This window comes from Phalangium opilio, unplaced genomic scaffold, assembly GCF_054372755.1.
Source record: "Phalangium opilio isolate 3A_F unplaced genomic scaffold, DU_Popi_V2 ptg000105l_1, whole genome shotgun sequence".
Classification (NCBI taxonomy): domain Eukaryota; kingdom Metazoa; phylum Arthropoda; class Arachnida; order Opiliones; family Phalangiidae; genus Phalangium; species Phalangium opilio.
In genome coordinates this window covers 8,880,714-8,904,689 of record NW_028324207.1, presented here as the reverse complement: position 1 = coordinate 8,904,689, position 23,976 = coordinate 8,880,714, and the positions used below count along the sequence as shown (strand labels likewise).

Below are 23,976 nucleotides of genomic sequence, written 5' to 3'. Positions count from 1 at the left end.
GGTTAATTTTGCATGCAGGACCAAGTTCCATCTAGGTTCTATTTAGTCTGCATTACTAAGCCCCCTTTGACAGCAGAGCCTCACCAGGCGTATGTCGCTTTACCTCGAATCTATGACCTACCTCACTCACTTCAAAAATTACAAGCTCAAGTTTCTAAGTTACCAGTGACAAACTTATGAAGAACATATCTTATGAACTTATGCTAATAAAGATAACGGAGTAGAACAGAGATTTATCATTTAACTAAATAGAGTCTATATTTAAATTTGAAGCTGAGAGAATTGTATAATTTGCCACTATAGAGTTGCTTTAAATACATTTAAATGCACACAAGTTGTTCCAAAAATTGCAACATCTATGACATTATCCCATCACGGACACCCCCTAAACAAATTATGGGTTTTACCACTGATAACCGCATTTAACTTAATTTAAATAAGAATCTGAAAGACTAGGGCAATCAATGTTCATGACTAATTTAGGGGTTGTCCCTAGAAGCAAAATGTAATAGAAGGTACATTAGCATTAGAATCATCCCACCTTATTGGAAAACCCTATCTATAAATAAATCCATGTTCTTAACCCCTACCCTAATCACGTGACATTATTTTCAATTATTAAAGTGCGCGAAATTTAAAAATTCAGAAAAACATTTTAACACTCATGTGAGAAACAAATAAATTCCCCAAAGAACAGTTTAAAACAAAATAAAGATCTTTAAAAAGAAATAAATAATTAAAAAAAAACCATTTAAAATAAAGACAATCCTCAAATTAAATGTCAAGCCAAGAAAGAATTAAAAAACAGAAATTAAAAGAAAGTCAAAGCAAAGTATCTCTAATTCTCTTACCAGTCAGAAAAGGTTGCCAAAAGTTATTAGTATATTATAAAGTCAGTAAGTCCCATACGAAAGACACACGGAACGGAACACGGACACCACCACTCTCGCGCCTCTAGCGGAAATCCGTAGTAACTAGGGCCTACAAACCCTGAGCTCCGAGACCGAAACACGCGTGCGATCTGCTCGCGTGCCAAAGCGAAAGTGTTCCTTCCTACAACAGCGGGTCCCTGGCTAACTGCACCCTCCCCTTAAAAGGATGACGTATTCAATGACATCATCGTTTTAACCGTTCCGTTGGTTATGGATGGAAAACCAAGTGAATTCTAATTTTTTCCCAATGATCACATACGACACGACACAACGCGTAGTTTAAACTGAGGCGTATTGATTCGTAATATAACTATTAAAGTAGTTCGAGCTAAAAGTTAAGTGACTTTTTATAGACTTGGGGAAAAGAATTTTTGCTTGTTATTTTTCTATTTTGAAGGAATGGATCATGGGGACCCCTGGGAGGAAGTTAGGGTGGGTTAACCCGGCCCGGCTCCCGGGATGCGATGAGTACTTTTTTCCCGCCTTTTTCATTCTAACAAACTTGGCACGAAAATCTTACTCCGTAACTCTTTGACTACTTACTAAGATTTCAAGGGGATGGACACTTCCCCCCATTTGAAAATAAGTATTTGCTCTCAACATGGGTTGGGTCAATGACTCAATGATTTGGTTTGGTTTATGTCATTGTTGACAATAAACAAATACTCAATAGACTTCATAAATGTTTTATTTTAGAAATTAGTTTTAAATTTATTAAAACCATGCCTAATTAGAGACGTGTTTCATGAAGATGAACATTGGGTTCTGTGATGGCAAGTGGCTTTTCTTTATCAACAACACTGTTGATTGATTGGTCAATATAATTGAGAAGTTAATGAGTTTAGTCTGTGTATATCAAACAGGATATACAAACAAAGCACTTTTTAAATACTAACATATATATAAGCAAAAGTATATAGATATAACACACGAAAAGTACACATCGTTGAAACTTGCTCGCGCAGTGAAATATGAGAAGCCCTAACTCCTTTACCAAAAGAATAGTGTCGACCCCCCTCTGCACAGTGGCACAGCGAACAAGTCGTGAATAGAGAGCTTTCAGTTGGAGGAGGAGCTGAGTCTCGTGGCATAATTTACGCTGCCATATTGGTGGGTTTAAACTACAGGAATGAGGCTGAGACCACCCCCAATATGGCTACCAGAACAGCATCGGTAAGACTTGGGAGGGTGTGTTTGACGTACTACTATCCCATCTGAAAGCTCTCTAGAGGCTCATAATGTAGCAGATGCTAACTCCTATAGTACCAGAAATTAACGTTTGGATCACCAGCATCATGTAGTACTTTCTTTAAACCTATTTCCGTCAAGATTGGTTTAGTTCCAGCAAAGAGAATATACCAAGAGGAGCAGAAACTTTGGAAATAGGGAGTGCATGGCTCTGAATTTGGAGAAACAAGTTTCAGTTGGTTGTTCACGTGACCGTGTCGTCTGCTTAAAAATTACCTTTTGTACGTCAACGGTCAACCCGGAGATCAACCCTTTGCCACCACCAAAGTAAGCAGCCGACATAATTTAACCAATAAAAGGCGTCGCTGCTTAGCCAATCAACAAAAACCGGATCTAGTTACTCCAAAACCGTGGAAGGGCTTTTCAAAAGCCTTGTGAAAGGCTAAACTTTCTGCTCCTCTTGGTATATTCTCTTTGGTTCCAGTAAGGGGTTGAGTTTACATGTCGTCTACAGTTAACCAAAGGCAGGGAATTGTTAATGAAGTGCACTTTTTGTTTCTATTTCTATATACTTTTGATATAAGTGCTTTCTAATTTCAGCAATTATCCAACACCACTAACCGCGTTCGCATTAAAAAAATATTTTTGGCAGCTTTACTAAGATGATGAGAGGAGAAGTTTATCTTCTTCTTAATGTTAATCCGTGCTGGTTTTTTTGCAAAAAAAAAACTTAACGTACTCTATACTAGCTTGGTTTCATTGCAGGTTCGCATTGACATGGACTAACCCTGGAAGAATCGTTGTTTTTATCACGACACGTTCTCGGTCTTTCCTACCCAAGGATGTCTTTGAAAAATAAGTCTTGGATTTAAAAAAAACTGTCAGGGTTCATATAACTTTTGTAAAAAAAAAACAGATTTTTTTTTTGACATATCATGGATATTTTCAGCTGTATCATATAATCTGAAGGACGAATATCCACAGTGGATGTTTTTAATTGAAGAAATTACCCAATTAGAGCAAACTTGATAAAGTTAGTTAAAACTCAAGAACATTAAAGAATTTTATCAAAACTTTACATTTTAAGATATTTTTGATTTTATTGATAGTTGTTAAAATCATAATTCCCCCGATATCGTTGAATTATACTAAAAAAAATATTCAATGATTTGATTTCAATAAAATATACTAACAATTAAAATACCCCTGATTTCAATTAAATCTGCTATAAAAATAAACTATTCCTGATTTCAATGAAATGTACAAAACATTAAAATAACCCTGATTTCAATGATATATACTGAAAAATTAAAATACCTCCGATTTCATTGAATTACACAAAAAAATTAAAATATACCCAATTTCAGGGTATTATAATAAAAAACTAATTATATCCCAATTTTATTGAACTTCCCTTATATTTTAAAATATTCCTAATTTTAATTTAAGTGGGGTTTAGTTCAAAAAGATGAGAAGTAGTAATAATCACGGTAATGATTTTTAGTATTTCAGGTTTTCCGCGTTTATAACAACCCTGAATGTATAGAAGGTTGTTTAAAAATCCTCTCAAGAAACTTCGTCAACTAATTCCTTAAAATATTGTAACCACGCTTGCGATATTACTAAACTCGCCCACGTGGCCATAAAAGCCTTGGCTATAACTAAGAATAAACTACACTGTTCCTTAGGTTCAATCATACTTTATTAAACTAACTAATTAAATAATAATTAAATCCCGACTTGCATTATACAACTAAAGAATTAAATAATTACTAATAATGGATGAAGTCCAATACCAGGGCAAGACGCCCTATGCTCGAGCATACTACTACATTCTAGTAGTGGAGAATGACTGACTTAATAGCATAAGCAGTCGACGCTTATATAGTACGGGGAAAGGTCAGAGGTAACGCTGTGTGTTAATCCTCTATGTAACCGTACACCCCTGGAGTGGAAACCCAGGAGGTCCCTTGATTATTACGGGAGGTTACATCATTAACCTTCGAATTTATAAATAATAAATAAAAATATATTTTTTACGTGAAGTTTTCAACCGAGTTAAGGTCTGCATAAAAACTGAACTGAATCAAACTACACTGTCAAGAACTGATAAGATTTTATATATTTAACCTAACATACCCTAAATGGCATAGTACTAGAAAAAAACACAGTCTATAAGATTACTAACGTTTTGTTCAAGAATTGAAATTTAATTCAAATTAAAGCTCTTGCAATTGACCCCAATATAGAATCACGAGTGAAATAAAATTAATTTAATTTAGAATTAAGTACAAATACATCGAGTTTAATGCAAAAATTACAATTTAGGTCTATTTCATAATTTAACTGTAAAAAATTAAATAGCAATGTATCTATAGTATACTGACGCGATAATTCTAAAAAATTTTTGATTGCAAATTTTAATTTTAAAAGGAACCGGAAACGGGTGATACTACACCAACTTCCTTCCGGTTTGGTTGGTTGGTTGGTTTAGTCTTACTCTCGCGAACTGCAATACAATAGGTATGTACCCAGCTTGTACAAACATACAGGGTGTAGCAAAATGGGTAATAAGGCCGAAGTGGATTTAATGGAGAGCTTTTCTTTGGATAAGGAGCTAAGACTCGTGCGATATATTGCATGGCCATAATGGTGGGTTCAGTGCAGAAGGAAAGCTGAAGTTATACCGTTTACAAGTTTGGGGCTTTTAAAAACAAAATTTCATTGTATTACTAAATGCCTTTTCAGACGATACAAATTTTGACTCAACTCAGGGTTGCCACGGGTCGGGAAAATCTGAAAAAGTCAGGGAATTTTAAAATGGGCCGAAAAGGTCAGGGAAAAGTCAGGGAATTTTAAAAATTTCAGCAAAGCCAGGGAAAAGTCAGGGAATTTAAAAATGGGCCGAAAAGGTCAGGGAAAAGTCAGGGAATTTTAAAAAGTTTCAGCAAAGTCAGGGAATTTTAAAAATGGGCCCAAAAGGCCAGGGAAAAGTCAGAGAATTTTAAAAATTGCAGCAAAGTCAGGGAATTTTAGAAATTTCAGCAAAGTTGGGGAAATTTAGTTCTGAAAATTTTGTACGAACCCTGATAAGCCTTATATTTGGGACTCAAAATCGTAGGGTACAGCGGTCCTGGCGCCATTTTTAGAACCCCCTGTATATAAGCTGAGGGTAAAACGAGAACCCTGTGTTTCCTGCTTTAGTCCCCACCGTGGGAATTTCAAATTTCATTCAGATGAGATGAGAACAAACCAAAAGTAAAAAAACGTGGTGACCAAATGATGACGGGGGAAGGGGGTTGGACCGGAAACAAGAAGGAGCTCTTCCTTTTCCGGTTTCGGTTAACAATAGTATAACAATTTTGAAATTCATTCACAGAACTGTTTCGATTCTAGCTTAGCTAGACGGGTATGCTTTTTAAAAGAGGGGAATGAATTTAGGGAAGATTTTCATGTCTATGTTGACACTAAACCATCAGGAATAAATTTAATTTTAGAAGTAGGAATGGAGAACAGATCTAGCAATCTGGGCGCGCGTCAAAGTCCCGGACCCCCTTCCACGGGACGGGGGGGTGAACTTTTCGGTACGTGTTGGAGGGAGGGGCTCTATACTGGGCTATGAGCTGGACTGAAGTAAATACTAACAGTTCTCCATTCCTACTTCTAAAATTAAATCTATCCCTACATCCATACATATGCATGATGTTATTTTAAAGGAAAATTTTAGGTAACATAACATATGGATTTTTTCTAAATATAAATAAATAAATTATCTCTTATTACAAAATAATTAGCATTTAATTTGTCTTAAAAATAATAAAGGACTACTGCGTCGTCCGCCATTGCTTTAGTGGCGTCTGCTAAATCGAACTACTTACCCTTAAAGGGATTGGTTGAATTCTCACAGGCTGAGAGAGATAAGGGGTAAGTGGTCCCATTTAGCAGACGCCACTAAAAAAAATGATTATTTTTAAGACTAATTAAATGCTAATTATTTTGTAATAGGAGATAATTTATTTTCATATTTATTTATTTATTTTCATATTTATTTATTTATTTTTATATTTATTTAATTATTTTTATATTTAATTTTTATTGTTATATTTTATTTCAATACAAACCAAAGTTTTTAACAACTTTTCAAAATGAATAAAAGGATTTTAGGCTTAACCTTCTTGAGGTGTCTTTTCTACGGGTTCACGAAGTTTTCCATAAATTTCAAAGCACCCTTTGTTATGCGAAGCGTGTCGAATTGGGGCATAAAGACCCAGTAGATAGGAACTTTTCTGGCTATTCAAAAACCAACCTCTCAACATTATGAAAGGGGTTTTTCTTAGAGGGAAAGGACAGTTGACCAAATACGGAGTATTTCAAGGAAAGGGACAGTTTCCAGTTCTAAAATTATTCGGTATAAAGCATTCTATTAAAGGGAGGGTGAAGTTGAAAATCAAGTATTTTTTAATGCATTCTTTTACTAATTATAAGACCAATCTGAATAGTGAGACATACAGGAAATATCTCTGAATTATTTTAAAATTAAAATTAGGTGCAGATTTTATGGAAATGCCAAATTATCCTTAAAATCTGAACCTATTTTGAATTTTAAAATCATTCGTAGACTGGTATTTCCTGAATGTTTCACAATGCAGACTGGTGTGATAATTAGTAGAACAATCAACCACAAAAAAAAATCACTAGATTTTCCATTTCACCCTCCCTTTAAGTTTTAATTAATTTTGCAAATTTGAATTTTTTCAGATAGTGCAAGGTAGAAAATTAAAAAATATATATGCATACATATAAAAAATTAGATATTTTATGGTCACGTGGGTGTAATCGGTAAAAACCCGGATGAATGAAAATGTAAAAAAAAAAAATCACGAATTTCAATTTCCTTAACAATTTTAACCAGAAATGTAATACATAAAATTTCTACGAAAATTATGCACTGTGATTGTAAGGCGATATTTTATGACTGATAAGGGTGGGGAGGATTGAACTATACGGAGAAATGACGTCATAAAGGGTTACCCCATGCACAAATAACCTTGAAAGAGACAGGTTGGTAAAGGTAGCAATACCTGTTTCACACAGATTATTTATTATCAGATTGGGCCGTAAATTATATCTATGAATCATATGCCTTATAAAAGTTTTTTTTTTAAATTTTATTTTGGTAAGATAAAATAAAAACAGACTTTTTTCTTAATCACTGAATAAGAAAAATTGTATGATATAGCCAAGGCAACCACGCGTGAACGTTGAATACAATAACCCGCTTTCCGAGGGGATATTCACTGTTGTAGATATGTGTGTGAATACTATTTTAACGTAATTCTGGTGAATTTGCTGGTGAATTATTTTAAATTCACGTGAAAATAATGGTTAAGATGAAGTTCACATTGGTTTAAGTCGTGTGAGTGTAAGATCAACCACAATTATTCTAGGATCAACTTTCCTAGAGTCGCGCGAATTAGTGTAAATTGAACCTAAACTTTCCTAGAGTCGCGTGAATTAGTATAAATTCAACCTAAACTTTCCTAGAGTCGCGTGAATTAGTGTAAATTCAACCTAAACTTTCCTAGAGTCGCGTGAATTAGTGTAAATTCAACCTAAACTTTTCTAGCATCGTGCTGTGAATTAGTGTAAATTCAACCTAAATTTTCCTAAAATCGAGTGAATTAGTGTAAATGCAACCTAAAGTTTCCCAGAATCGCGTGAATTAGTGTCAATTCAACCTAAACTTTCCTAGAGTCGCGTGAATTAGTGTAATTTCAACTTAACTCCTTCTTTGGTCGCGTGAAATCTCAATTCACATAAAAACCTAATAAGCGACGTGAATCACTTAAAAAGTCGACGACAATTCACTAAGAATTAGTCACATGTCAATATAACCTAACCTAATCTAAACCCACGTGAATTCAAATAGGCATGGTGACGCTTCAAATTTCTGTGAAATCACACTAATAGGTGAACAAAGCGATTGAAATTGTACTCCGGTGACTCACCCGCTCCCCTATTTCACAATTTCTTAAAACACACACCAACACACCACTTAGTATCACTTAAATGACCTCATATTTGTTTGGTTTCCTTTCATTGTATACATATTTACTTTGTAAATAGCGACAACAAGAGTCATAAAACAAGCAGTTTCAATTTACCATAAATCCTAAATGATTCATATGAAATATGTCTAATAGGAAAATTGTGATTGCTGCTCAGTTTGACATTAGAAATCAAAACTTTCCGAGCGGGGGTGTGCAGACAGGCTTCGGGCTGATTCATGTCTCATCGACAATAATTCATTTCATTTCGTAACAATGAACCCCGTTTCCTTAATTACTAAGAATGACTAACTACTTTAACATTACATAAATAAACTTATATTATAAGTATTGTAATAGAATATTACGTTAACCGCTAAGCCTAATTGGGTCATTTTTAAAGTCTATTTGTTTTTTGACCAGCAATTTGTATGGTGACAGTTAGGCCTTGACTAAGTTTGGTATTGAACTTAATTTTAACTTTTAATTAATTAAGAATTTCAATTAATCTTGGGGTCATTTAAGTCTATTTGTTCTTTGACCAGCGTACAAAATGTTGGTCTATTTGTATAGCGACAGTTAAGCCTTGGCTAAGTAAGTTTAGTATTAAACTTAATTTTAACTTAATTAATTAAGAATTCCAATAAATTTTGATGTCATTTAAGTCTATTTGTTCTTTAACCAGCATACAAAATTATGAGCTATTTGTATAGCGACAGTTAAGCCTTGGCTAAGTTTGGCATTAATTAAACTTAATTTGAACTTAATGAATAAAGTAGTCCAATTAATTTTGGGGTTATTTATGCACAATTTGTTATTACGCGCAGCGTTTGACCCGCATTTAAACTAACCTAGTTATAGAGCGACAGTTGCACAGTACCTTTGTTAATCGTAACCAATACCATAAGCTCATAAGATACGTTGGCCATAAGTTTGACACCGGTTACAAACTGGAGCTTGTCATGAAGTGACGTAGGTCATGGTTTCATGAAAATTAATTGACACCTGGTGAGGCACAGACTAAATAGAAAAAGATGGACTGCCTATTCTCGCGTCATTCTCAAAACTAGCTATAGGTATGTCTCTAAAATAGGAAGTGTCATACTTATAGAACACATCTTATAAACTTATGATTAATCTCGGGGTCATTTCGGCCAATTTGTTCTTACACGCAGCGTTTGACCCGCATTTAAACTAACCTAGTAGTGCTAAACTAACTTAATACTAAAGTTGCCAAATGAATTAATGTGTACTTACAGAATAATTAACTTCAATAAATCCTTGATTAAAATGAAAATACAGTTCATAGACGTTGATTCTTTGATTAAAACTGATAAATTAATTGTTCACAAGTTTAATCCTCGCATATTTATAAATTAACAATGGAAATAGTTTGTTTATATTTGAAGGAACAACATTAAAAACACTACTCGAACACTCGTTTTTGAGGCCTCGCGCCGCGCTAATAAAAATCGCTACCAACCTCTATCAAATCTCAAGTTAAACTGCAGCAACAGGTTCGCCAGAAGGTAAACTTCTGCCATGGTTCGGTTTTAGCGCTGAATGAGTCACCGTATGACGTCGGCTACGTCACGAACAGCCAGTCAGGATTCGTCTTTGATGGGGAGCTAATGCGGGAGGGTGGAAGGAAATAACAGATTGTACGGGTTTTCGCGCGAGCCGAGATAGAAATGAGAATGAGGTCATCTTGAGTCCGCAGCGACACCCAGCGTTACGTTTCCGAACTAAACACAGGGCTAGAGGCTTTGTTTACATTTTTTTGAGGTTAGCTGTGTTTCCTTTAAAGTACAAATAGTAAACACAAGCGAGGTTTTTATAGAGAATTTATTTGAAATAAAGTTAAATACGAGGCCTTACTGGTTGTGTAAAATCTATGACGTTTCACTTACGTGACTTCACGACATGCACTCAGTAGCCAGTGACAAACTTATGGAACATATCTTATGAACTTATGGTCTACAGAGGTGTTGGACATTAGTCGTACACGTTTTTCGGCCAATTCTTAATGCACTTCAATTGTAGTTAACTTTAAATTTAAGTTTTCCACTCTCTCTATTTTTCTCTGTATTATTACCGATATACTGTTGTTCAAAGTAGGCGCACTTGACAGTCATAAGCTTGAACAAATAGAGCTATTTCAATTCGGGGGGAAAAGAGAGCTTTTGAGGCGGGGTTTCGCCAGTCTCCGCCTATAGGCGCCATATTGTGCGGGAAATTTAGCATAGAGTTCTTCAGCGGCCCGCACGGAGGGAGGGTGCAAACCGGCTCCGTTTATTGGCTAGCCCAACTGTGACGTTTCCCCCCTTCAACTGATATAGCTCTATTGTGATGGGTACGAAATAGAACATTAAAGAAATTATAGAACTCTTTTAAGTTAGATATTGGCAAGAACTGTAACCATCTTAACTCGAAAATCAAATTAAATTTCCGATTAATCTTTAAATTAATAACAAAATACCTTAAAGTAGCATCATAAAGATAATACTAGCCCTTTAAACTTAAACCTATCCCTTTAAAATAAACCGAAAAGAAATTCTTTCGTACAATATATGAGGAGCTAGCCCATCAAAATTGAAAAAGAACTTTCTAGAACTTTCCTATACCCCTATATCCACAGTGCCAAATGAAATACCTAGCAACTAAAGTACTTTCCAAGAACCCAGAGAAATGTCTCGCTTATTTAGACCCCAAGCAACACGACCTTGAGTCACTATCCTGGTACCTGGCCCGAGAAACTTCTAGAACAATTTTTTTTAACCCTTAAACTGACCAATCCCAATTTGGTCCCAGATTTCAAAGTTTTGCCTATTCGTTGTTAACATGAATCCGCCCGGCTACGTCATAAATATGGTCCACTATTCGGCTAACCAAAGTCAATCAACAAACGTCATTGTCCCAGAAATCCTTGCGAGAAACTAGAAGATATATATACGAGGTCCCTCCTGTCCCACCCTCAGTCGATACCTGAACTTATTAACGAAACCCTGTCGGCTCACCCTTAAGAAATCCTTAGACAATCGGAGATTTTATTTTATTCATTTTGATACCTTTATTTTTCATCAATTTGAATCCTTAATTTTTCGGAAAAGAAACTCGGAGACATTTTTTTTAATCCCTAAGTTGAAGAAGAGAAGGAGCGCGAGTGCGCGAAATATTAAAAGAAAAAAAAAGAAAGTAATTAACCCTTAAATCGAGAAGAAGGAGATAGAAACCTGAACCCTTAAGAAAAATATGGAAGAGGAGCAACTTGTCGTAAGAAATTAAAATCTTGAAACTATTTTGATAAACGGACTTGAAACTATGGATAAAGAACTTAGATTATGGTTGACGGATTGATTCAATTTTAAAAAAATCTTAACTTTCTATTTTTGAACATTATTCTTTTTAGTGCATAACTGCACGATTTTAACCTAAACACCCCTAAAATTTGAAACTTAAAGGAGACATTCCATAGAGGTTATAAATTGCAAACCCCCCTTTTGATTTTTGTTTAATTTTTTATTTTGACCCCTATAAAAGTGTGTGAAAATTTATGAACAAGATTGAATATTATGTTGAATATTAAAATTTGGATTAGAATCTATTTTGACTCTCAATTGACACATACCATCAAACGCGGTCACTTTTGATTCCGAAATTTTATGAGCCCCTCGTTCCTGTTAAAAGGCCTTAACTCTCCACAACTGACTGCATTCTAACATCTTGTCTAGCGTTAGCGAGGTTGAATCATAAGTGAAAAGAGGTAGGTGTTTGTCCTGCATCGTCACCCCTCTCGGTAAAGGCTTATAGAACTTGGACTTACCATAAGGTTTTAGTACTTTAAAATACTTGAAAATGTGTTAATTAAGCTCATTGAAAAGATTTGTTTGAGCCATTTCTAGGAAACTGTTTGGGCCTACTTTTCAAACAAGAGCTATTTTAGACTATTCCATTAATGCCATAAGAGAAGAAACAACACAGAGGCGAGACCACCATATTAGTCTATTTCCCTCACACCAATAAGCACCGAAAGAGGCAGTGTGAGTTATTCAGCCTCCCACGTGGAGTGAACGCAGGCGGCACGAAGAAAATAGCCGCCGATGGCAGCACTGCACCGTCCCAGTGTGTTGTTTCCTCTGCAAGTATTTAATGGAATGGTCTATAATCTGGTGCATGAAGAGCCGATGCTTAATTTTTTATAAAGATATTTCTCAAAACACTGCATGTTTTTCTTACATTGCAATAGGAAAATATTGTTTCAATTCATAATCTATTTACCTATTTATATGCAACTATCACTTTAATAGCGTGAATCTTTCCCTTTTTTTAGGTATTTTACTATATGCGCTTTATTTAATTTATATCAAGGAGAGTATAGAAGAGGAGTGGAAAGTAGAGCAAAATTTGTAGCTTTTTTCCGTTTGTGCTTATGCCTTTCAACGAACGAGTGAAGGCGGCCATCTTTGTTGTTTACATAGGCTCCCCTTTTTGCCAGCGAAAACCGAGGGGGGGTTAAAATACGCTTTCCCCATTTTATGGACAAATAGTCTCTACGTTGCCTAAGAGCCTTTACAGTACCTGAGGGGGAGGAAGTTCCTCTCCCTATAAATAGACGCTCCGTGGAGCGAGGGAGCTTCAACTCCTCTCCTTTATTCTCTTTATTTATATTTACGGTATCTTTCCACTCGCGATTCGAAGGACAGATGTTTCACCGGCGCCCGAGGTCTGTCCCCGAGAAACCGCTACACCGTTTAATAAATTCTTATCACTGGTTTTCGCGGAACACCGCAAAATGAGGGAAATCCTGATTGGTTTAAACAAAATCGGGCCACTTTAATTATGATTATCGTAATCTCATTCTGATTATCAAACGTCTCTGACGACTGTTGTCGCTATCTCGTGAGAGAACCCCTTCAATGATTTTATCAGCCTATATGATAGGCCTTTTAAAAACTGTTTCTGTGGTCGCGGGGCAACTTGTTCTTGTTGAAATGTTCAGTGGTGTGAATTTTACTGTTGTGGTATAACGTTATACTTTTTAGCCACGTCGTAGGCCTAGTACACGATGAAGCTCTTAGTTTTCTCCGAGCCGTGATAGTAGTAGTGGTAGTAGTAGTAGTAACTGTGGCCGGAGTTTTCGTTTTCGTTATCGTTAGTTTGCTCTTTATTTGTGGGGTCGGATGCTTCTGAATTTGTATCTCTGGGGTCGGATACTTCTGAATTTGTATCTGCGGGGTCGGATACTTTTAAATTTGTGTCTGTGAGGTCGGATACTTTTGAATTTGTGTCTGTGGGGTCGAATACTTCTGAATTTGTGTCTGCGGGGTCGGATACTTCTGAATTTGTGTCTGTAGGGTCGGATACTTTTGAATTTGTATCTTTGGGGTCGGATACTTGTGAAATTGTCTGTGGGGTCGGATACTTCTGAATTTGTGTCTGTGGGGTCGCATACTTTTAGTTTGAGTATGTATCTTTGGGGTCGGATACTTCTGATTTATATCTTTTGGGTCGGATACTTCTGATTTATATCTTTTGGGTCGGATACTTCTGAATTTGTATCTGTGGGGTCGGATACTTCTGAATTTGTGTTTGTGGTGTTGGATACTTCTGAATTTGTGTCTGCGGGGTCGGATACTTTTGAATTTCTGTCTGCGGGCTCGGATACTTTTGAATTTGAGTCTGTGGGGTCGGATACTTCTGAATTTCTATCTGTGGGGTCGGATACTCCTGAATTTGTGCCTGTGGGGGTTGGACACTTCTGAATTTGTGCCTGTGGGGTCGGATACTTCTGAATTTGTAACTTTGGGGTCGGACACTTCTGAATTTGTGCCTGTGGGGTCGGATACTTCTGAATTTGTGTCTGTGGTTTCGGATACTTCTGAATTTGTTTCTGTTGGGTCGGATACTTCTGAATTTGTGTCTGTGGACTCACAAAGTTCTCTCAAATAGACCATTCCATTATAAACTTTCTGACAAACCAAGGTTATTTCCGCATGCCTAAGGCAACACCAGACGGAGCCCGAGTTCACTGCACGCCGGAGGCTTGATGACTCTCACTGTCTCTGACAAAAATAACCCAAGATGGTGGTCTCCTTCCTGTATGTATGCTTCTCTGGCATCTCTGCATCAATTAATGCAACGCTCTAATCAAATTTTAAAAATTTACATGGAAATTAAGAGAAGTTAATTTACAATCGCTCAAAAGACCAGCGAAACCTCGAAAATTTTGGTAAACAAGGCCTAGGCCTACGACCAACATTTTCGGTTTTTAAGCTCAATTTCTCAACCGCTCTATTGACTTTTGACAAAGACAAAGGCTTAAAATGAAACCACTGTTCATTTTTAAAAATATTCCGTTGCAATCTTCCACTTCTTAAAATGGATGGAGGAATGAGTAATAACAACAACAGAGTGTATAACAACTTTATTATAGTCGACGCCCTCGAAGTGGCCTCGCAAAGCAAGGACATATCTGCAGCTTATTTATTTCTGACTCACTCACTCTCTCTCTCTGTGTGTTAAATAAAAATTCCAACGACCTTTAGAGGGAGGAGGACTACTTGATAAAACTCGTATTTACAAAAAATCAACTAGTATCTCTTGTTCACGATTAAACGGTCCGGTCTTACTAGGAAGGAACCTAGATTTTTTTAATGAATATGGGTTGGGTATGAGGGTAAGGTTTGTTTTGAGGTAAACCAGAATTTCATTCTGGCTGGGTTTGCAGGAAACTTTCGTTTAGAAATTTCATGAGCGGGATTTACCAATATCTTTGATAGATTTCTGTCAATATTTCTGACAGATTTTGCCAATATCTCTGACAGATTTTTGCTAATATAACTGACAGATTTTTGCCTATATCATTGACAGATTTTTGGCAATTCTCTGATAGATTTTTGTAAATGTCTCTGATAGATTTTTAAAAATATCTCTGAAAGATTTATACCAATGTCTCTGACCGATTTTTGTCAATATTACTGACAGATTTTTGTCAAAATGTCTGACAGATTTTTGCCAATATCTCTGACAAATATTTTTAAATATCTCTGTCAGATTTTTGCAAATATTTCTGAAAGATTTATGCCAATATCACTGACAGATTTTTGTCAATATCTCTTTCATATTTATGCCAATGTCTCTTGCATTTTTATGCCAATATCTTCGATAGATTTTTGCCAATATCTCCGACCAATATTAGCAAATATCTTTGACAGACTCGGTTCGAAACAAGTCACGAAAATAATCTCGTAATACCTACGTGTGTTTGTGGTGGGGTCGTCATATACGAAGTGGATCAACGATTGAAGTGTAATATTTTTTTAAGCTGCTCATTCACTATGCGGCTTACCCTTACTACCACAGTCCAATTTACAATAGTAAACCAATCATTTCCATAATTTGTTTGTGCAACGAATGTTGTACTGTCAAAGTCTCAAAGTTTAAATAATTGTTAGGCCTATATGAATTGGAATTTTTTCAAGTCACTGTTGTTCAAAAATTAATAAGGAATCATAAAATACCATTATGAATATTTGCTTTTAGAATTTTCAAAGTTTTAAACGCGCATGATAGTGAGTGTTCTTGTAGAGCAATAAAGATTTCTTTTAAAGATACATTTGGATTGGTTCATTTATTGCATGCAAAATGAGTTTAAATTTGATTGTGTAATTATTTTTCTATAATTAAAATTTTATCCAGAAATCATTTTTGTTTTCAATGTTGCGTATATTAAAGGGTTAAATTCGTGAATTTTCAAGGAAAATACTTTTTTAGGCACCAGAAAGTCTTATCAGGACAATAGGGACTTGGTAGTACTACGTCATGCAACGTCAGGCTACCTTCCACTAGTGCTAAGAACATACCAGGAGGATGGGCTTATATAGCTTTCATTCTGTTAAAAAAAACATACCATAATGGCACTGGGGGCGGAGTTAAGGCCGAATTGCCAAGTCCCTATTAGTGATAGAGTACTATCTGGATAAACAAGATGGCCCCGGCCATATTAACATTTTGCGTGCCCTCTAGTAACCTGAATTATTATTAAATTTATTAAATAGGTCGATAGTTATTACAACCAAAAGCAATTTCTTTCTTTTTCCGTTTATGACGTACTAAATGCTAATTATTCAGAGAAGCGGTGAACGAAAGACGAAAGCAAAAGCTGCAGAAAATATTTTTGCAATAAAACCAAAATTATAAACTATTTTAATTGCATAAAAGCATTTATCTTTCTCGCTTAAAGCAGTTTTAGTGTAAAAAATGGAGTTAATGGGACATCCAGCCTGCCATCTAGGGTTGTGTCAATGCTTTGTAAAGCCACTAAAGCGCACCAAAGTAAAAATATTACAGACATTTTCAAAACATTATTTTGTTTCCCAACTTCTCTAAATTTCTGTGAACTGTGATAGTGGTCCTGAAATGGCGAACACATGGATTCGATTTGCAAAATACAAACGCGATCCAATGGGTAGTAACAACAGACACACTGACACACAGACAGACATGTCGGGAACAGAACCTCCTTCGTAACTATAACAAAATTATTATTGCCTATTGTTAAAGAGATTATACGATGTTTTTTACGACATCATACCATATGACTAACGTGGAAACTAGGAGTTCAAAAACTGAGCGCGGCAAGGAGTTTCAAATTTGACTTTCAAATAATTTACTTAAAAATATTAAAAAGCGATACCTTGAGGGAATCCTTAATAGTTCTTCTAGACTGCAACTGTAGATAATTTAGAACGATGTACAACGATCGGTTTTTTCGGCAATGCAATGTTCAATGGAAGAAGACTTGATCAGAACAAATTATGACTCCTTAGCCTTTATATCCTTTACTTCTCCTTGGTTAGTTTTGCTATGTAATTTGACGTCTAGACACATAATTCTCTATTGCTAAAATTTACAATACAGGTATGAAACGATATTCCCCAGCTTCCCGGAATTGTTTCGTGTTTGCTGCGCATCTGGGTAAGTTGACATCTCAAACTTTGCAAGAATCTTAGGCGATAGATCTTTCACTTTCAAAGAAACTTTGCTCTTCGGCTCTAGAAAATTATTCGTTACTAGGATTTTAATTAGTGATGACACAAGTAGAATAATCTTACACCAAGTTCCTATGTAAGATTTTTTGCCGTAGCCTCTGTGTCTGAAAGTTCTGACGTTAAGCTTTTTAAAGTTTCCAACGGAGCTCGCGTGAATGGAGAGATAAAATTTCTAAAATATCGGCCACGACCGAGAACGAGCTTTTGAAGCAGCGCTCCACAGCGGTGGAGAGTGAAGTTAAACAGGCGGGGTTAATTTTTTTATTCGAGTAAGTTCAAGCATGGAGGGTTCATCCAAGTGCACGGTGTTTGCGTTTTTTATGGCAACGGTGTATCGTGAGGAGTGCAAACGTTTTTAAAGAAAGCCGACGGACTTATGTTTTTCTGGCGCGGAAATACTCTGAGTTTGTTTTGAAAGCCTTTTATCCATTTCTAAATTAATACATTTACACCCGATTCGTTATTCGTAACTTGCTCCGCCATAACGTAAACTCCGATCGTCTTATAAGATATCCGTCTCTCTATTGGCTGAGTAACTCACCACAAGCGGACCCAACCTCCAATCCAAAAATTGAAGTTTCGTACACAACAAGCTGTTCAAAAACCACACTCTAGTTTACCCAAGACGTATGAAAAAGGTTTATTAGAATGAAATAAACTAAATCTAATTCGATAATGGATTCGTGTTTCAGACAAAAACACGGTTTCCTCCGTCCTGTTTGTTATCAAGATCCAGAGAAAGTTAATTTATTTAAGTAGTACCAGAAGTTCTTAAAATATGTTTCATAAGTTTGTCACTGGTCAGTGAAAGCTTGTCATGAAGTGACGTAGGTGAAAGGTCATGGAGTGACGTAGCTGAAAGATCAGAAATTTTCGTAAATAGATGCCTGGTGACGCGCTGTCAAAGGCTTAGTAATGCAGACTAAATAGGAAGATGGACTGCAAAATCTTACAAACTTATGGTAGTAGATACAATTTCTCCCAATCTACCATCATCATGGACAAATCGCGGCCGGAACCAAATGAAACCATAACCTTCCTTACGAAATAACGTTGATCAGGCGTTCAGAGTCGTCTTACTCAACAAGAGAACACGTTTCATTTCGACTTGGACTGAGTGTACAACTATAATAAACACTCGAAATAACACGTTCGACGAGAGAATCGGAAACAAAACACCCTCATCATTAACAAAGCATGTTGGTTTCTTAAAACTGTATGGTCAGTAGCCCTATCTTGGAACACTTTCTCAAACTTTTTGGAAAGTCAGATTTTTCAATACCAAATAAGTTACTGAAGTTAAAAAGCAGACCAATACAATAAGTTTGAACTATTGCCGATCTATTGCACCCATTTTCAGATTGCTAAGACGCGTACTTTTCCTGCAAAATAGGTTTTAAAAAAGATCGATTTCAGCCCTAACTTGGAACAGTTCGTCCTAAATTGGAACGCCCCCGTCCTAAATTGGAACACCCCGTCCTAATTTGGAACACCCTAATTTGAATACGAAAATATCCGTGTTTTTACCTCTCCGTGTGACGTAGTCCAGGAGAGGTTCTGTAACGGCCGTGTCTGTCTGTGTGTGTGTGTGTGTCTGTCTGTGTGTGTGTCTGTCTGTGTGTCTGTCTGTCCGTTGTTACACCCACGTGACCGCGTTCGCAGTTTGCGTATCGGAGCAAACGTGTTCCCAATTTCCGGACCGCATTGACAGTTCACAGAAATTTGGAAAATTGTATTTCTCTCCTTTGGCTAGTCTATACTCGAGTTCTCACACCACCATGTTTGGTCTTCGTCCATCCCATAAGAACACCGGTCTGGTACTTTTCTGGCTTCCACCACCACCATCTTCTATTCTTTGTCAATCCCACATTGACACCAGTCTGCACTTACACTGGCTTCTAACACCACCATCCACAAAGTCTATTCCACATAGACACCAATCTATATCATTGGCTTCTACTCCATTATCATCGTTTGGTTTTAGGATATACGCGGCGATCAGCTAGGGTTACGAGAAACGTCTAGCCTCCCTAAGGTGGGATCTCCACCAAAGGTTTTCGCAATTGCGCTTTTTCCTTACTATTATAATGGAATCGAATCGTATATATACCCCAAATTTGAAAAAAGCGGGCAAGAGGGGTACCCTTCACTTTAAACGTCAATATTAGCAAAGTTTGAGATGATAATAGGTATAACTTTATTTTAAACGATTTAACTATTATTAATGTTAATTATTGAAGATTAAAATAATTAAAAATAATTATATTTATTTAAATATTAAAGATAAATCTCTCGTGCAAAGAGAGAGATTATCATTGCCTCCTATATCTACCAAGGCCCGTGCATGCGATATATTTCCTTCGTTGCCTCCTATATCTATCAAGGCCTGTGCATTGTGATATATTTCATTCATTGCCTCCTATATCTATTAAGGCCCGTGCATTGCGATATATTTTTCAAAACAACAACAAAAATGGGAAGCTCCTCTCAGAAACATAATAATTTCTTTTCTCTGTATATGAAATGAAAATATGGATAATATTGCTCTCCTTCTTTAATGGTATGAATCCTTGCCTGTCTATTAATATTTTACGTAAGAGAAATACGTATTTAGCGAAGCCTAGAGAGGATAAACATAAGCGAGATTGTTTCGGAAAAAAAATACTGCTTCCACTAATGGGTTTATACTCCTTGTTACTGTTGTATAGAGTAATCTTGATAAAAGCTTAAAAAATTACGAGAGGACAGATCTTTTTTATCCTTTTGTTTTATTCTTAATAAGAATATAAAACATTTATTTTGTATCAAAAAATATTTTTTGGTGCTGAGATTGCTTTAGAAAAATCCAAACGGTTAGGCATTGGTAAAAAAGACATGTGTAAGCTATTTGCAGAGATGATAATTGTTTCACATGTTTTAAATAAAACTGAAGCTTCCATTATTGTGTTTATGCTCCTTGTTTGTTTCTCTGAAAACCATCTAGGTGTAGATAACAGTTAGACCAAAAATTTCAAAAAAACCTAGTTGAAAATAGACCTTTTAAATTTGCGGGAGCCATTCTTGAGAATTTTTCTTTGCTTGTAGGTTGTCAATTTATCTACCAGTAAATATTTGTGTTTGGAAGTTGGATATTAAGTCAAATTAAGTGGTTGTAAAGAGCCAGCAGGTTTTTGCCGCTCCTTTTTGTGAGTATTCGATTTTTGTATGTAAAATGGAGGAAGATAATGTTGAGAGTAAGGATGAAATGCGGAAGCGCAAAGCGCGGGAAAGGATGAGGGCAAAAAGGTCGACGTTTTCATTGGATACTTAAGTTTATATAATCTCGACACGGAGAGGTAATATTTTGGTTTTCCCGACTTGTTGCAACTAATAATAAGCAAATATAATTTGTTAGCGATGCTACGACCATCTAGCGACCAACGCTTTCCATTTTATACCTGTACATATATTTTAAAGGGCACCGAGTGTCATCTGCTTAAAGCTTCAAAAATTGGCGCGCTGTCAGTTCACTACGGTTAAACATTGTAAATTAAATGCACTCTAACGGTATTTCGAATGAAATAATTACCAAGTTAGATCAAAGTAACCAACACTGTTATGTTTTTGTGGCGTAATTGTGTCGAATCTACATTTTACATCAAATGAGTCATGATACGGTGTTTGAAACCCAATATCACTAGGCGAAACATGCTAAATCAGCTAAAATTGGCATCGCGTTTATGACTAAATCTGGACACTGGGCTAATAATTCCCGTATCTTTTCCGCATCTTAATCTACGCTTACGGGACCAAAATTATTAAACAGGTAATGAATCAACGCATCTTCTAAGGTCTTTTTTGTTGTCCTTTAGTGAGCAAAACATTAGTTATGGATGTAAAAAGATAGAGTAAATTTTCGTGTTTCGGGGTGTTCCATTTTAGGCAAATGAGGACATATTTTCTATTCGAGTTTTCTCAATAATTTTTGGGCCTAACCTGGCGTTTAAAGTGTTTAATTTGAAGAGAAAGATCCGAAGTTTTCAATGGAATCGTTTTCGCAAGCCTATGTTTCTCCCATTGGCCGTGAAAGCTTATTTCCCGAGACCCATGCAAGAACTTTCCCTTCATTTTGGAAAAAATAAATTATGCAAAATATGAGGTTGTCTAATTATGCTTGTATCTTCTCTGGAATTTATGATAGAGTCTTGAGGCCGTGTTTTATGGATAGAGGGATGTTCATTCTTCCAAATGAGCCCTTAAAATATTAATTTGAAGCTCTCAAACTTAAGTTATGACGATTTTAAGAAAAGTGTTCCAAATTAGAGCTGTTCCAAATTAGGGCAGCTGACCCTATTATTAATTTCTTTTATTTTCAAAATAAACAAACCAGTTTTCAATTAACAAGCTACTTTAATTTAATACTAAAAATACAAGTATTTGATCAATCCTTAATTTCTGGGGCTTTAACCATTATATTTCAAAAACATGGCCCTTTAAGACTAGACTTATTAAAATTATTATTTATTAATAAAAATCGCTGAAAAAATAATAAAAAATTAAAACAATGCGGAATGATTAACATTAAAAATTAAGTAAAAATAAAAATAAATGGAGCAAAATATTTCGGAACCAAACACCTTACAGGCGAATGTCGGCTCCCCCTAACATGCTGGGTAATGTACTACACACTAATTTTACCTCACTGAAGGCAGGAACCAATCAAAACTCGTCCAATAGGGCGGAGCTAAAACTAGTCTCGACCACGGATAAAGAATGCGCGTGAGCGTGAAATTTGTTTTCACTCTATAGGATAGGCAACTCCCTATCTCGAACGACACCTTATTCTGTATATACTCTGTTACAACATCGGTTGTCAGTACGCGTAAAACCCAGGTCTCTATGTAACGTAGCTTTGTACGTGCTTTCAAGAGACGAAAACCTTCAGGATCTTCAGGATATCCGCGAGTTTTTTAGCTCGAGTGCACGGACCTCTAGGCCTTAGTTTCAAATACGTGTAGTAGGCTGTAGGCAATTTCACGCCTATTTGAAACAAAGGCCAAGAGTTCCGTGCACTCGAGCTAAAGAACTCGCGGATATTTTAAATCCTGAAGATCCCGAAGTTTTTGGTCTCTTGACAGCACGTGCAAGGCTACGTTGCATAGAGACCTAGCTTTGCGCGTGCTGACAACCGATGCTGTAACAGCTAGAGTATATACAGGATAAGCTGTCGTTCGAGAGAGGGAGTTGCCTATCCTGTAGAGTGAAAACAAATTTCCTTACGCGCATTCTCTATCCATGCCCTGACTTTGGAGCATCTAGTGAAAACAGTTTAAACTAAAACCCACTACTGTCGCTATATTTAGTCCATAGCCCACTCGATCCGCTGCTGCTTGCGTCGTGATGCGCGTGATCGAGTGGGCTATGTGTACCCTAAATAATCAGAAGATGGGGTTGATTACTGAGTGAATTTAATATTTTTTGAAACGAGAATCGCATCGGGTTTTTTTTATTGGAATGTTTAAATTTATTTAGTTTTTAATTAAATGTAGGTTAGTGTTATTTGGCGCCAATTCTCGCTTCTTTCTATTAATTGGACGGTTTCCTAACTACGCAACTACCGCCATAAACTTGAGGCAAACTACGTAAAATAACGGAAAATTTAATGAAGAAACTTAACAATCGAGCTTTTCTTTATTCTAAGGGCCAAGGCTTAACAAGTAAATATTTGGAACCTTCATTGGAGAAATATGAAAATCGCGGCAATTTTGAGGAAACTTAAAACATGGGCCAAGGCTTAACAGTATATTTAAATTCTTTGAAAATATTTAGTATCCTCATTGGAGAAATACGAAAATCCTGGAGAAATACGAAAATCCCGGAAATTTTGAGGAAACTTAAAACATGGGCCAAGGCTTAACAAATAACAACTATTTACATTATTTGAAATTATTCCTTAAAATTGTCATTATAATTAAAGACTTTTAATTATCGGGAAAAGGGTATTTGTAAAATATTAGGAATCCTATAAAAATGCTAAAATAAATTTTGTTAAACTGAAATAATAATAATCATAATAATTATTATTAAATATTAATTATATAAGAAGATAATTTGATAAAATAAAAACAAAGTGTGCAACGCGAGAGAGAGATTAAATATGTTAAATACGTATTTTAAAGGGCATTAATATGAATTGAAAACAATTTAAAATGCTATTAATTAAGATAGGATTAGATAATGCTAATAGAACTCAGTAATATAGCACCGATTTTTAATAATAGTTATCGCAAAATTGGAGCAGCGTTCTCATTAGCCAAAGTTTTAACCAATCAAACCAAGAAACGGGAAAACCACCCAAAACTCTTTCAATTTGTGCTTTCGCAAAGGCCTAAACGAAACCGCACAAACGTTTTTGAAATTTGAACTATTTCCTTTTATTGTAAGCAGACGACGCGTATTTTTCGTCAGCATAAAAGAACACAGCTTGCGCAAGTGCAACTGAAGCCGAATTAAACACAATATACCATATTTATTTTTAAAAGAATGGGCAATTATTTTGACCTTTGAACTTTCAAAAATAACCCATGTGTTAAAATATAACGAGAATTATTTTTATTGGTTGATTAATAAGCAGTCGACGCGAACACAGCTTGCGCAAGTGCAACTGAAGCCGAATTAAAAACACAATATACCCTATTTATTCTTGGAAGAATAGGCAATTATTTCGACCTTTGACCTTTCAACAAACCCGATGTGTTAAAGCATCAGAATAGGCAATTA

At 35.9% G+C, this 23,976-nt stretch overlaps 1 protein-coding gene and 1 long non-coding RNA gene across 3 annotated transcripts in view; one reads left to right on the top strand and one right to left on the bottom strand.

The window, feature by feature from the left end:
* Positions 1–9,696, bottom strand: part of LOC149629856 (dual specificity protein phosphatase 10-like) — a 34,983-nt gene extending 25,287 nt beyond the window's left edge. Inside the window, exon 1 of one of the 2 annotated variants that reach the window (XM_089851542.1) lies at positions 9,425–9,696. The gene's annotated coding sequence lies outside the window, so the exon portion shown is untranslated. Of the gene's footprint in view, positions 1–851; positions 1,049–9,424 lie in introns of those variants that run through there. The other variant, XM_089851543.1, reaches the window with a different exon arrangement.
* Positions 9,697–20,584: 10,888 nt separating this feature from the next.
* LOC149629855 (uncharacterized) lies at positions 20,585–21,839 on the top strand. The gene is made up of 2 exons (XR_016374364.1): positions 20,585–21,022; positions 21,139–21,839. It is a non-coding gene; the product is annotated as an uncharacterized LOC149629855 (long non-coding RNA).
* The last annotated feature ends 2,137 nt before the right edge of the window (positions 21,840–23,976 follow it).